Source organism: Lepisosteus platostomus, chromosome 11 (assembly GCF_059453375.1).
Source record: "Lepisosteus platostomus isolate fLepPlt1 chromosome 11, fLepPlt1.hap1, whole genome shotgun sequence".
NCBI classification, from domain to species: Eukaryota; Metazoa; Chordata; class Actinopteri; order Semionotiformes; family Lepisosteidae; genus Lepisosteus; species Lepisosteus platostomus.
In genome coordinates this window covers 24,869,101-24,881,947 of record NC_142621.1, presented here as the reverse complement: position 1 = coordinate 24,881,947, position 12,847 = coordinate 24,869,101, and positions in this window count along the sequence as shown.

The window sequence follows — 12,847 nt, the reverse complement described above, 5'->3', positions numbered from 1 at the left end:
AACACTCTTAAATGGTTGCTTTTAAACAGGGAGCAACCAGCAATTACAGCTTATACTGTATGCATTGCATCTGTACAGAACACTTTCATTAACTTAATCTCCTTTCAATCTCCTGCCCAAATAAAATGAACACCTATGTACAGTATGTGAAAAATCCTTGTCCTAGCAGTTCGTCATTTCACCACAGTTAAGTAAGCTGTTCATATCTTTTGTTTTTGCTCGCTGCTGGCAGAGGTCGTCTTTTCTTCAGTTTTCAAATTACATGGTAAATCAAACGTTCCCATACATAATGCTGAGATCCCACATAACTATACGTTTTAATTTCAGGTGAGAGTTTGAATCCTTGATTGAACTTGACGAGTTACTCGACTGAAACCTTTGTAAACTTTTAAATAAGTAAAATGCTGATATTAATCCTATTATTATGTCTTTATTATGTCTCAGTTACATAATCATGGGTTTAATTATGTATCTGAGAATTCAGCTGAGAAAATACATAAATAGGTGTGTGCATCCCCATGACTAGAGTTACAAACACCTGTATTAAGGTAGGTGAGAGAAGTAATAACCAATGGGTCTGTGCAATAGTTTAATAACAAATCGATCTGTAACACATTTTGCACAAGCATTTATCACGTGATGCTTCCCTACCTGCACATTGCTTCGTTGCTGTACTGGAGTTTGCTATCACAGTTAGGTCTGTAGTTTCTAAAAGACCTTTCATTTTTTTTAGAAATCATCACGGGGCACGGTACAGTTTCAATATCTTTTACAGCAGAATTCGTGATGCAGGGCAATGTCTGTAGACTTGTGGAACCTTCATGGCTTAGAAAGCATCTTCAGTCTTTTATTTTTATCATCATCATCCACAGGAGGGACCAAATGACTTATGACCTTTGTTTCCTAAAGAACAAAAGAGGGGATTCTAGCCATTTCAGATTGTAATCAAAGAATATTTTGACTGTGCGTTACAGCTCTTTTTTTCCCAAGACAATATCCACAAGCCAAACTGAAAATCAGCACCATCACCAGTGTACCTCTTTCCCCTACAAATAGCAGTAGACCGTGTGCATTCCCCGACATGGCTGAACTGCTAATGAGCTAATTACCTCAGGGGAGTCTTCTCATCCTGCGAAAACAACCTAGGAATTAAATACACATCCCTTGGAACTGTCCTTGAGTCTGTGACCCACAGATCTTAGAACATGAGCTTCCAGTGGGCAGCCCTGTAAGACAACATCTGTTACTTTCCATCCTGGCAAGGAGTAAGGCATTAACTGAAGTGCCCAAGGAAAGATGGCGAACTCTGCACACAGCACAGATGCAAGCCTTTCAGACAAGTTTGTCTTTTTGAAATTAATAAAAACAGACTGAATGATACATCATCACAATTTGCAATAAAAACATTGGTTCCACTGCAAATTAAGCATGCTATTGCAGTAATTCTATGTGTAAATAATAGAGTTTGGTTTAGGCCACATGCACAAAGCTTTTATTATTTTCCTTGCTTTTTTTCCCCCACTCCTTGTGTTCCGGATGTCATTTTTCTGCACACCACGCAATCCTGTCAAATTTTTGATATTGTGGTTCAGCTGTGAAGATAATTTAAGGAAAATGAACGAAGGGGAGACATCAGTTTCATATTCTCAGGGCTGTTTGAGCTAATCTAAATGCAACCAGATTTAGAACAAAATGAACCACGGAGAAAATCTCTGACATTATGCACACAAAAAATGATTGTAGCCTGCTGTCCCCTGTTCATCACAAGGCAGGGATGGCTTGGATTCCTACACATCTGGATTCTCCCTCCTGAATCAGTGCACTGCAGCAGCTGGAGTCTTCTCATGAAGAGTTCTGTAAATTTCACACTTCACTGCCAGCCAAAAGAAACTAGGCCCAGCATTTTCAGTGTGAGCTGCCTTTTCATCTGCGAGAATGACCCCATTCCTGTTCTAATGTGGCCAAAAAACATCCTGAAGTCACTGTCTATGGGTCATTTGCAACTTTCAAACATATCAACAGATCTTTTGATCACTGGCAATGTGCTATCCATATTACTTGTGGGGAGAGTACAAGATCATCGCAAATCATTCATAAGCCAGAACTGTGTTATTAAACAGTAAAACTGGTAATTGATTAAACAGATCGTGTGCTATTTACAATTACAATTTAATCCAGATACGTACTGTAGGTTCAACATGACCTATTTCTGCAAATGTTCTACCTTTCTCTAAAAAGGATGACCACAGTTCTCTTCCTGTTGAGATGCAATGTCAACTTTGTTTTCTGACTACTGTACTAGCAGTTTGTATTAAATGAGTTTATTAGAACATAACTAGAGTGTAATTTTAACAAAACATGCAAAATTGTGCGAAGAAATATTCTTCTTATTTTTTAATTCAGAGAAAATAACTTCTCCCCTAAGGACACTAATTGACTGTTGGTGATGTTTAAATAAAAATCCATATTTTTATTACATATTCCAAGTTGGAATTTCCAATTATTAAAGACTAATCTTATTGCCGCAACCCTTGTATTGCACAGTAGCATACTGACATGCTGTTCCAATATGCCCACCTGTCAGAGCAATTAATCTTTTAACATGCTGCAAGCCCCACAGTGTTTTACAGGAGACTTAGCACTGATTTAGAAGAGCAGTGCATCTCTCGCGTGTCCCTAAAGCGTGCAGGTAACCAGAAAGCTACAAGAGCTGGTTAATCAAATATCAAGATCCTGGCCCCATTAGTATGCACACTAACCTGGTGGTGATCTGCCAATTCTGCCACAGCTGACTAGTGACATGGTTCAGGATTAAACTATTCCTGAGCCACAGAGCCCAATCAGTGTTCTGAGGGAAGGCCTTGACTGATTGAGCCACTCAGGAGCACTTGACATGATGTACTTTGAGGTAAAAAAAACAGCTGTTCAGATTCATCAAATACTATGTTATATGATGATACTTTCATTAGATTAGTCCACATTAAAGCACAAGGGATTTCGTATGGCAAATGGAGTGATCAGTGCTCCAGATCAGACCTTACTGGGGATTAAATGTAAGGCCTTACTGAGTATCTTTTTTTCCATTATCTTCCCTGACAAAGAAACTGACTTCCAAAAAAACACAACGAACCAAATGGAAAGTGCTACATGTAGAATGGCTGTGCTCTGACTTAACAGAGTAATTATAATAAATAATAATTAATAATTGCTAACACTTATATAGCGCTTTTCTGGACACTCCACTCAAAGCGCTTTTTTAATGGGGGAGTCCCCATTATCTGTTAAGTGCTTTGAGTGGATTGTCCAGAAAAGTGCTATATAAGTGTAAGCAATTATTATTATTCATTATTATAGTTTCATCTCTTATAACAAATAACTATAACTTTTCTTGGTTTGATTTGAGGGTTCATTATCTGAGATACACAGGATCATCTTTATGATAATACTGCTAAATTGATGTAAATAATGAACAAAGACTTGGGAGTTGAAAAAAACATGGAGACTGTAACATGACAAGTCTGTCAACCTGATCTAATATAAAAGCTTTACAAATACTAGAAGAGTTTTCTAAGCAAATGTACTTTTGAAATTGACATATTTTGAATGTGTATTAATGATGTGAAACTGTTAAAAAAATAAAAGAGAAAAATAGTTTTACATTTAAAATTATGGTATTGGTAATGCAACATATATGAAAAATTAATACATACTATACCTTAATTTTCTATTAAAAAGGCTTGATATCACAATGTGCTTATACAGTATGTGCATTCCACTGCGTTTCCCAGAACAGACTGAAAAACTAAGATTTCTCAAAAGTTTCATCACTGGCTATGTCACACAGGGAACCGAAATATCAATGCAATTTTTCATCCTATCAAAAATTCTAATATTTTTAGTATACAGTAGCTGTGCATAGTTGAAGGACACTGCAAGTTTAGTTCATGCAGTGACGAAGCACTCTGACAGGGCAGACTACGGCTCAGACAGACAAAGTAATTCAGGGAGCTGGCATAGTTTCTTGTAATGCCTTTCAGTGTACAGCCTGTAGCCACTGATACTAGCTGATGCGAAAAGGTAATTTAATCACCATGCCTATTCGGTTAAGATCAAAGACAGAAAACTTTACTGAACTGTAGTCTGTCTGTGACCCAGTCACCGTGGAGTACTGACTTCCTTTAGAACAAAAAGCTTTTTTGCATTCAACATTTCAACATAGAGCCTTCAAAGACTTCAAACAAGTAAGTTCAGATATGCAAGACCTATTTTATTGTATATTAAGAAAGTAACATCAACAGAAAATTTGAGGTTAAACTCTATTCACAATATATGAAACATCTGTATTTCATTTAAACCTTTAACTTCAAAGCATTCTGATATTGAAAAATATGTAATAAACAATATAAACACAATAAAACACATTAAAATATTTAAATTGCATTTAATAACAGAAGTTTGTGGTTGTTAGGAAAATGATTAGCATTTGTGATAATAGGGCTCACATTTAATTGTTAATTTGTTAATGAGTCCGAAATTACACAGAAACATTAAAAAGTACAAAATCAAATCATGCATTTCAGAATAAATCTTAGAATTTAAAATGTATTCATTGTATTAACATGTGTTTGAGATAAAGGGAAACAAAATAAAGAACATCAGATATTATAAGCCTAAGCAGTTTATCTCTGTGCTTTTAATACTGAATAAGAATTTTAAAAACATAATGAATTCAGTGCATTTGGACAATCTCACTTTCTGCAGCAATCAATAGGAAACATTGGAGTAATACAGTGTGCAGCTGTTTATCTTCTCCCATAGTCCAGCAGCTCCACTGGTTCCAGATTTGTGTTCTGTGTTTAGTGCCTCTACACTGTGAATCACAATCCATCATGACTTTCAGCTGTACTTCAGTGTTTAAAATTTCAGCTTTTCATACAGATGAGTAATGAGGGGCTGGACTGAACAAGCAGGCTCAGGGGAAAATTACTTGGAAGGGCTAAATAAATGAGCTACGCCTGTACGTTCATTAAAATTTCATTTAAGATAGTGCATGTTGAGGGGAAAGTTTTCCGTTTGAGAAAATACCACAGGTACGCTTTTCACAGCATGAAAACATTCTATTTGGTGACACAAACAGATTCCGCATTATGATAAGAATCTACCTGTAAAGGTTTACATGCGAGCCAGCACTCCCAGTTCGTTGCATGCTAGGAGAAAAAAACTCCTTCTTCTTCTTTGTCCAGGACCTATTTTAAAGAGAGGATTGGCTAATCAAAGTACATCTCATTTCTATAAAAATAAAGCAGAAGCTCTACAAGGGCTTAGGGATATGAACAAGTTAAGCAGCAAATCTATGTATATGAAAATCTGAGTATCTAAAAACAGCCATATGTGTAAGACACTGAAAAGTCTTCTTACTTGTCACTGGTAAATATTTTTTTATTATGTTTATCCTAGTTCATCTGTGTTTTTTATTTTCCTTTGAGACATTTACTGACCTTTACTGCTAAATAACCTTAAAACATGTACTGTCAGTTCCTCACGGGGATCCTTGAACTCATTGCTTTACAAGACAAATTTTCTGACATCAGTCTGTTTTTTTTTCTTAAGGGCTTAACTTTCTAATACCATACACCTGGGGAATACAATGCTGTCTTGAAGTCATTATTTTATCCTTATGTTATAGTTCTGACACATCCAACACAAAACCTGCTTTGAAACATTGAATTGTATTAAAAGTATTAGATATGTTTTATGCCTTACATGTCAGAAATAGAAAAAAGTACTGTAGCTAATATATGGTTCTGAAATGGAGTAAATGTAGGAGATAACTGGTAATTTATATCACAAATTAACAAAAAAATGATATCACAAAATGATATTTGTGATATCAAAAAAATATCACAAATATCCATGGGCGGTGTGTGCAATACATTTTTTCTTGGGTAATATATTAAATTTTGACAAACTTTACCTGGCCCTAGAAAACTTTACTTTTATTGATGTTTCCATTCCCCATGCTTTAGACACAGCATTTGTATCCAGGTCAACTCATCAATATATTTTTGAAGACAGTGTGTTTTGCTCATGGCTCTTCTATGAATCAGAATAAAACAACCTTATGAGGGACACCAACAGGGTTTTTCTTTTTTCAATTTGAAACATTTGAAGCTGTGTGTGTGGGTGCTCTGCATGGCTTTTATTCAAAAACATTATTAAAGTCCGAAAATACTTAAAGAAAGATTTTGTTTTTGTCAGATCACAAAGACACCCCCACAGAGAAAATGGCAGTTAAATTCTCCCTCACCTAAACCTGCCTCAAAATTGAAGTATTGTGATGAAGATTATCCCACCCCATGGTGCCTTGATCCCTTGTTATTGCCATCCAATAACTAAGCAGTCACGATGTGTCCAGACGTGACACCTACACAATGCAGGCAACCCAGAGAGATGGGCAGGATTTTCAAAGCTCACTGCTGTGCGTGCGATTCGCATTGGGGAATAAAGGATATGAGTGCTGAGCTTACAATGACTGCTTGGGTGTCATAAGTATATCAGGCTAAAGTGTGACCACTCGTCGCGTTGTGACAAAACATTCATCCGTCCATTTTCTAAACTGTTCTATCCATTAATGGGTCGCGTGGGAGCCAGAGCCAATCCCTGTAAGCATTGAGCGCAAAGCAGGGTACCCTACACAATGCCAGTCCATTGCACCACACACACACATACTGTACAAACACAGAAACACACTCACACCAGGGCCAATTTTACAGAAGCCAATTTAACCTTCCAGCATGTCTTTGGACTGTGGAAGGAAACTGGAGCACCAGGAGGAAACCCACATGAACATGGGGAGAACTCCACAAAGACAGCATCCCAGGAATCGAATCCAGGAGCCCAGTGCAGAGGGGCAGTAGTGCTTACCACTGCGCCACCGTGCTGCTACGTGATAAAATATCATCCAGCTGGAGTTTCACATATGGGGACCAGGATACTTAAATACTTGGATCCTTTTGAAGAGATTCCCAATTACCATGGAAAAAGTGGCCAAAAGGCCTGAGTGTACAAAACCTCCAAGCCAAAGTGAAATACTATTCATAAATTAATGTGGAGTCCAAAATAAACTTGCTGTGGCATAGCTATTTCCATATTAATTAACGCCAAATATGACTGATTACTATGGCCTCTAAGGTCTAATTTGCCACAAAAATTCCCTTGAAAGTTACTTGCTGTTGTATTTCTGCAGTACCAGATGGTAACTTTTACTCACGCACATCTACCTTGTACTGAAAATATTGTAACATCAGCCTTCCTGGGTGAAAAAAAAAGCGCTAGCTGAAAATTTAGCTACAAACCTTGCAGAACAGTTAGTTTCATAGCACAAAGGGAGGCAAATGTGGAACATTCCAAACAGGAAGCAGCAACTAAATATTCATACATACATTAAATTTTTATTATCAGATTCCATAAATCTGATGAAAAAAAGTTTGCCTTTTCTTGCAGTCAATTACATAGCTCTTATTTTAAGAATAATTTATCAGCTGCTTTTCTAGCCTGAAGCTGCATTTCCATCTTCGGAGATAAATTAGTGTCTCCTCAGTGTCTGAAATGTGGGGATGTTTACCTGCTTCATCACGGCTACTTTTATCCACAAATTAGTTTACCAGCAGGACGCCGAAGTAAAGGAGTGGGTTTCACGTAGACATATACAGACACATACTTAATGGTCAGTTTCCTGATCCTGTTATTTCACGTGTAAATCGCAAGATATTCTTGACCTTTAATTTTACTTTCCAAGTGAGCTCTTTTTCAATTTGTATTTTTCAATATAATGGATGTGGACCACTGGGAACGAGGGGGGTCAAGCCCTTTGTAAATTGTCTTAATATCTGGACTCATTGATTTCTGCAATGTCACCTTTGTCTATTTCTTCAAACGATTTCAAACTCCTACACTTGGTTAAAGGCATATAAAGTACATTTTTTTTACTATACATACAGTGTATATACTAATACGAAATCATGTGTTAATGTTTTCTTCTTTATGCAGTATTCCTCCAACTACTGCCTGGGGAAGAATGAGGACTTGCAAACTCAGAGACAGTCCCTGGTTTTCACACTGTGGGCCTGAGAGGAGAGTCAGCTTGGCATGGCTTTCGCTGATAGTACTTCAAGATAACAGACACTAGCTGCAGCGGTCACTCTGCTGCATTGCCAAGCAACGATGCGTTTGCAGACTCCAGCTGCCCAGTCCTGGTGGTGATCGACCAGTTGTGCCAAAACCTGATCACCGTATTAGTAATTTACGTAGCCTTGACATAGAATGATAAACATCTGAGACACTTGGTAACCTCTAGTTTAAAAGTCTCACATTCATAATTACATAAGGGCAGAATGTTCTTTCCATAGGTACATCAAGGTACAAAAACGCCATTGATCAGTACTCCATCCATTATCATTAGATGGATTATACCTGTTAAGGGTTACTACAACCTGCAGGCCAACTAAGATGTAGAGTTTAGCACCTGTGACTAGTGGTAAACACCTTGGTGAAGATGTTAGTCCATGGCAGAGTGCACACACTTACACAGACATAATATAGCGTCACCTGACCTAATACTTAAGGCAAAAAGCAAAAACAGTGAGAAATGCCAACACGGGTAGTGCCCCAGTAGGGAAGGGAACCTAGGAAAAAAGGATCTAGGACCTGTGAGGTAGTGGTGCTAATCACAATGCCACTTTGCAGCACTGGATCAGTACTAACTCTTTTACAACATCAGAAGAAATAATAAGTGTATCTTAATTAAACCTCAGGCACCAATTTCATTCTTGATTTATATTAATGAAACAAAATCAGTCTCTCACAGAGTGGCTAAAAACACATTGTTTTTATTTAATCCATGCTTTCATTATTTATCTCAGATTACAGGAAGTCATGCCTGCAAAGAAGACACTTCACAGAGGGATATGTGATTAAAATGACAGATCTCAGGACGAAATACAAAAATAAGCCCTTCTTCTTACATTTAAATAAACGATGATTCTTTATATTAATCTGAAAGTGTCAATGTGCATTAAAACACCACCATGTTTTAGTGGTAAACGTCTTATACTGTGTGCTTCCTATTCCTGTGTTCTTGATAAAAAGAGAGAGCAAAACAATCAACACTGTTGTTCTTTTACCTTTGTTACAGTTTGTTTTTTAAATATAATCAAGATTATATAAGGGGAGTCAATAATAAGTTGAATAACAGGAAATTCTCTTCAGATTGACTGAAATAATAATTTCATTATTATTTTCTTTTCACTACTACTTTTGGACACCTGACACAGTGAATTGTAAGGATAATGCTGCATGCCCTTTAATTTCGACTTGATTTGTATTCAGCAGCACAACCCCTGTCCCCTGTTCTCCAAGTCTCAACGAAAAGAGTGAACCAAATGTAAATGTTTTTCTAAAAAAAAAGTATAACTTCACTCTTAGTAGAGGCATAATAGAAATAACTCAAAGATATAATTAAAAAATGCTGTGCCTCTAAGCCTTAAATATTGATAGTTTCTTTGTGCCACATTCTTAACAGCGCTTCACTAGGAAGGAGAGCACATACATAATTTGCTTTCCTTCCATCCCTTGTGGACAAAGCTCCATTGTCAGTTTACCTTGCCCCAGGTAATTCAAGGAAAGGCTATTGGCGTTCTTTCCGCAAAGACATGTGGGTCTGTTTATCTCCTAATTGATTCTCAGAGGAAGCCCAAGATTGACAGTGTCAGTCTTACATTGCCATAAAAACCTGTTTCATAAGCAAACCATGCATCACACATTAATAATACATAATAGGACTCATTCTTAATAAGCACTCGCCTGCCACAAAATTAATACTAAGGGCAGTCAGATATGTCAAGGAGGATTTCTTATCCTAATGATAATTTGAACGATCTTTAGCATTCTGACTATTAACACAGAGTGATAAAGTTCTTCCCTACAATGACACAAATGAGGTAGCTGCTGAAGTGAACTGGTCTGCTTTGAAGCTTTGTGAGAAAATGGAGGGGCAGCAGAGGAAGGCAGGCATCTGGGGTCAGTACAGAGGGTGCTTTCAGGAGGGGGACATCCAAAGTGCAGGGAAGAAGAAGAAACTCTGAGGAAAAAAGGTTACGCTCATCACCTTTTTTCGAGGCACTGCTACCGATTATCAGTTCAGCCCACCCCTCCACCCTCTCACATTGTTATTTTTTTCTATCTTATGTAGAATTCTCAATATGGCTCTGAGTGCCTTTCAGTGGTCTTCAGAAAACGTTGTCAGATTTAGAATTGCAAATATCTCATTCCAGACTAATGTCAAAAGGACTCGTTTTGACAGGAAAGCAAAAATGTGAAATGTTCGCTCGGATTTTGTGTAATGAATATATTTTACCTCAAGCATTTTTTTACTCCTGCAAAGATCTACTTTTATCACAATACTGCATACCAAAAAATCTAACCAAATCTGGATTATTGTTCTGGCAAACTAAGTAAAAAATTAAAAAGATTATGATGGCCTTTTATGTGTCACAAAGAATTATTGGCTACAAATAGTTCAAGGTCAGTAGGACTGCATTGTGCCTTGAATGAAAAGGAACCATTTTAGTTAAAGTACCAGGACCAGTTATACGGTTCAAGGACTCTCCAAAATATAAACATGTATCAATAAATGTTTATTAAGGGAAGATCAAACTGACTGACACAACTATGACATAGTGTGCAGGTGAGAAAAGTCACTGAAGTTCATTTTTTTCCTGTAAGAACAGTCTACTTCCAGGATAGCTTTCTGGTACATTTGTGCCTGAAATATATAGATCATTACAGTTAAAAGACAATGGTGCTTTGGGAAAGAAACATTGAACACTACATTTAGTTCAAGTGATCCGTATATTCTGGCTTAATACACAGTGCTGGTACTTTGTTAAATGTATACGTCAGCAGGACAGTAGCTGGAGTCAAACATTTTAAGAATTGATGTAGCTGTAATTTCTTTTAATCACTGAAGGAGACATAGCTTCATTCTGATCGATGTCTTAGTCTAAGTCACATGCTGATCACAACGGTTTGGGACCATGACTTAAGGCCAGTGATTATGTTACAATGATTGTGTTAAATCCCATTGTTCTCACTTGTCAAGGCCCATTTTCATGATTCACCTGGAGACTTTTATCACACGCTGCTCTGAAACACGAGATACGGGATTTAGAAAAGATCATCAAGTGGGTCTTTGTTGAACTGCTTCTTAATGTCCCTTCTCAGGTTGTACCTTACTCTTCTTTTTAACCTCAGATATAGTGTTCACAGGAATGTAGGACAGGGTTTTGTCTGTACACACAAAGCGATAGTGCCTGTTTAGGTGTTTTTCAGTATTGACAATTCTATTATCCTCCTCATGGAGTCTCAGAAATGTTGGCTACCAGACTTATTTTAGCAGCCTTCTATGGATAACGTTCCAGATAAGGGATAAAGAATAATTAAGTCTATACTATAAAGAACATACAAACACACTATGCATGGTGTGTGTCAAAATGTTTACTTCTTACCAAGAACTTTCTTTGAGCATTAGTTACATATTCCTATCTGAGTACTGTATGTGAATTGATGGAAGAGTTTTAGAAATTACACTTTGTGACCATTGGAAATTACAGACTCTCAAGGGGAAAAACATTTCTTGACTGCATTCTGTCTCATAAAGCTCATTGGATTTCACACCATGAAAGATGATTTACATATGCCTTTATCTTGCATAATTAAGTTTTCTGTGACCTGTGGCAGATTCTTTTGGTATTTCTCTCTACCTTGGTATGCCACGGTACACATATTCTTTGCCTTTTTAATAGACCTGCATACCACCATATCACTAACAGCTGGGCTTGGATGACTGCCCCAATCTTTCCCCAGAAAAGTATTTAGTGAATTTTCTGTTGAAACATTTCAAAATGTCATTCCCCAGAGCCCCTGATGGAAGAAAGAGTGCTCTCATACACAGTCGAAGCATATTCAAATAAGTTCACTAACCCACTTCCACAGGTCTCGCTGGAGAATAGCTCAGTTCCTGCTAAACACCGGAGAACAATTAGAGTGAGTGTCAGTGGAGAAACTCAGAGCTGTAATAAAGGGAACACCTGGCATTCTGCAATGCCCTCAATATAAATAAAGCCCCTACAGCAAGACAAGAACACATGCCCATTAGATGCTACATTAGAACACCAGTCATAGCTCTTTGGGGTATAGAATCGAACTGAACATCACTTCATCTCAATCCCCTTTTTAATTTAATAACAGGTACAGATTTTTGTTTTATCAGCAGATTTTCTGACATTCCTGAAACAATAAGCATATGTCTTGCATGAACTTCTGGCTAGGTTTGGTTGAATATTATTTTGGGGAACAGGAAAAAATGTAAGTGTGCTATTCTAGGCTGGTCGTTGAACTGGTTTAAATTTAGCTTTATCCTCTGTAGACAGCTGAAGCAGCTACAACTGTTTCATTATTTCTGTAGTCTGAAAAATTTTATGTTTTATGAAATACTAATACGTTAGGTTTCTGTACACAACACACATGCTGTATCTTAAATGCACCTTAACAATGAATGGACACAAACATACTGTACAGACACACTAGGTCGTGTCTTGATTTGAAAAAATTGACTCCATTTTGTTACATTGCCCAAGGGCATCATTGAAATCCTTCAAAAATCTTTGAACCCCTTTCGTCCATCTGCTTTCGTTATTTATTTTGTGTGACTAATGGTTCTTCAGAAGCAAACCCAACCTATGATACAGTGTTTGTCAGTGACCAAGTCATTTCATCCTTGTTTTAGTGT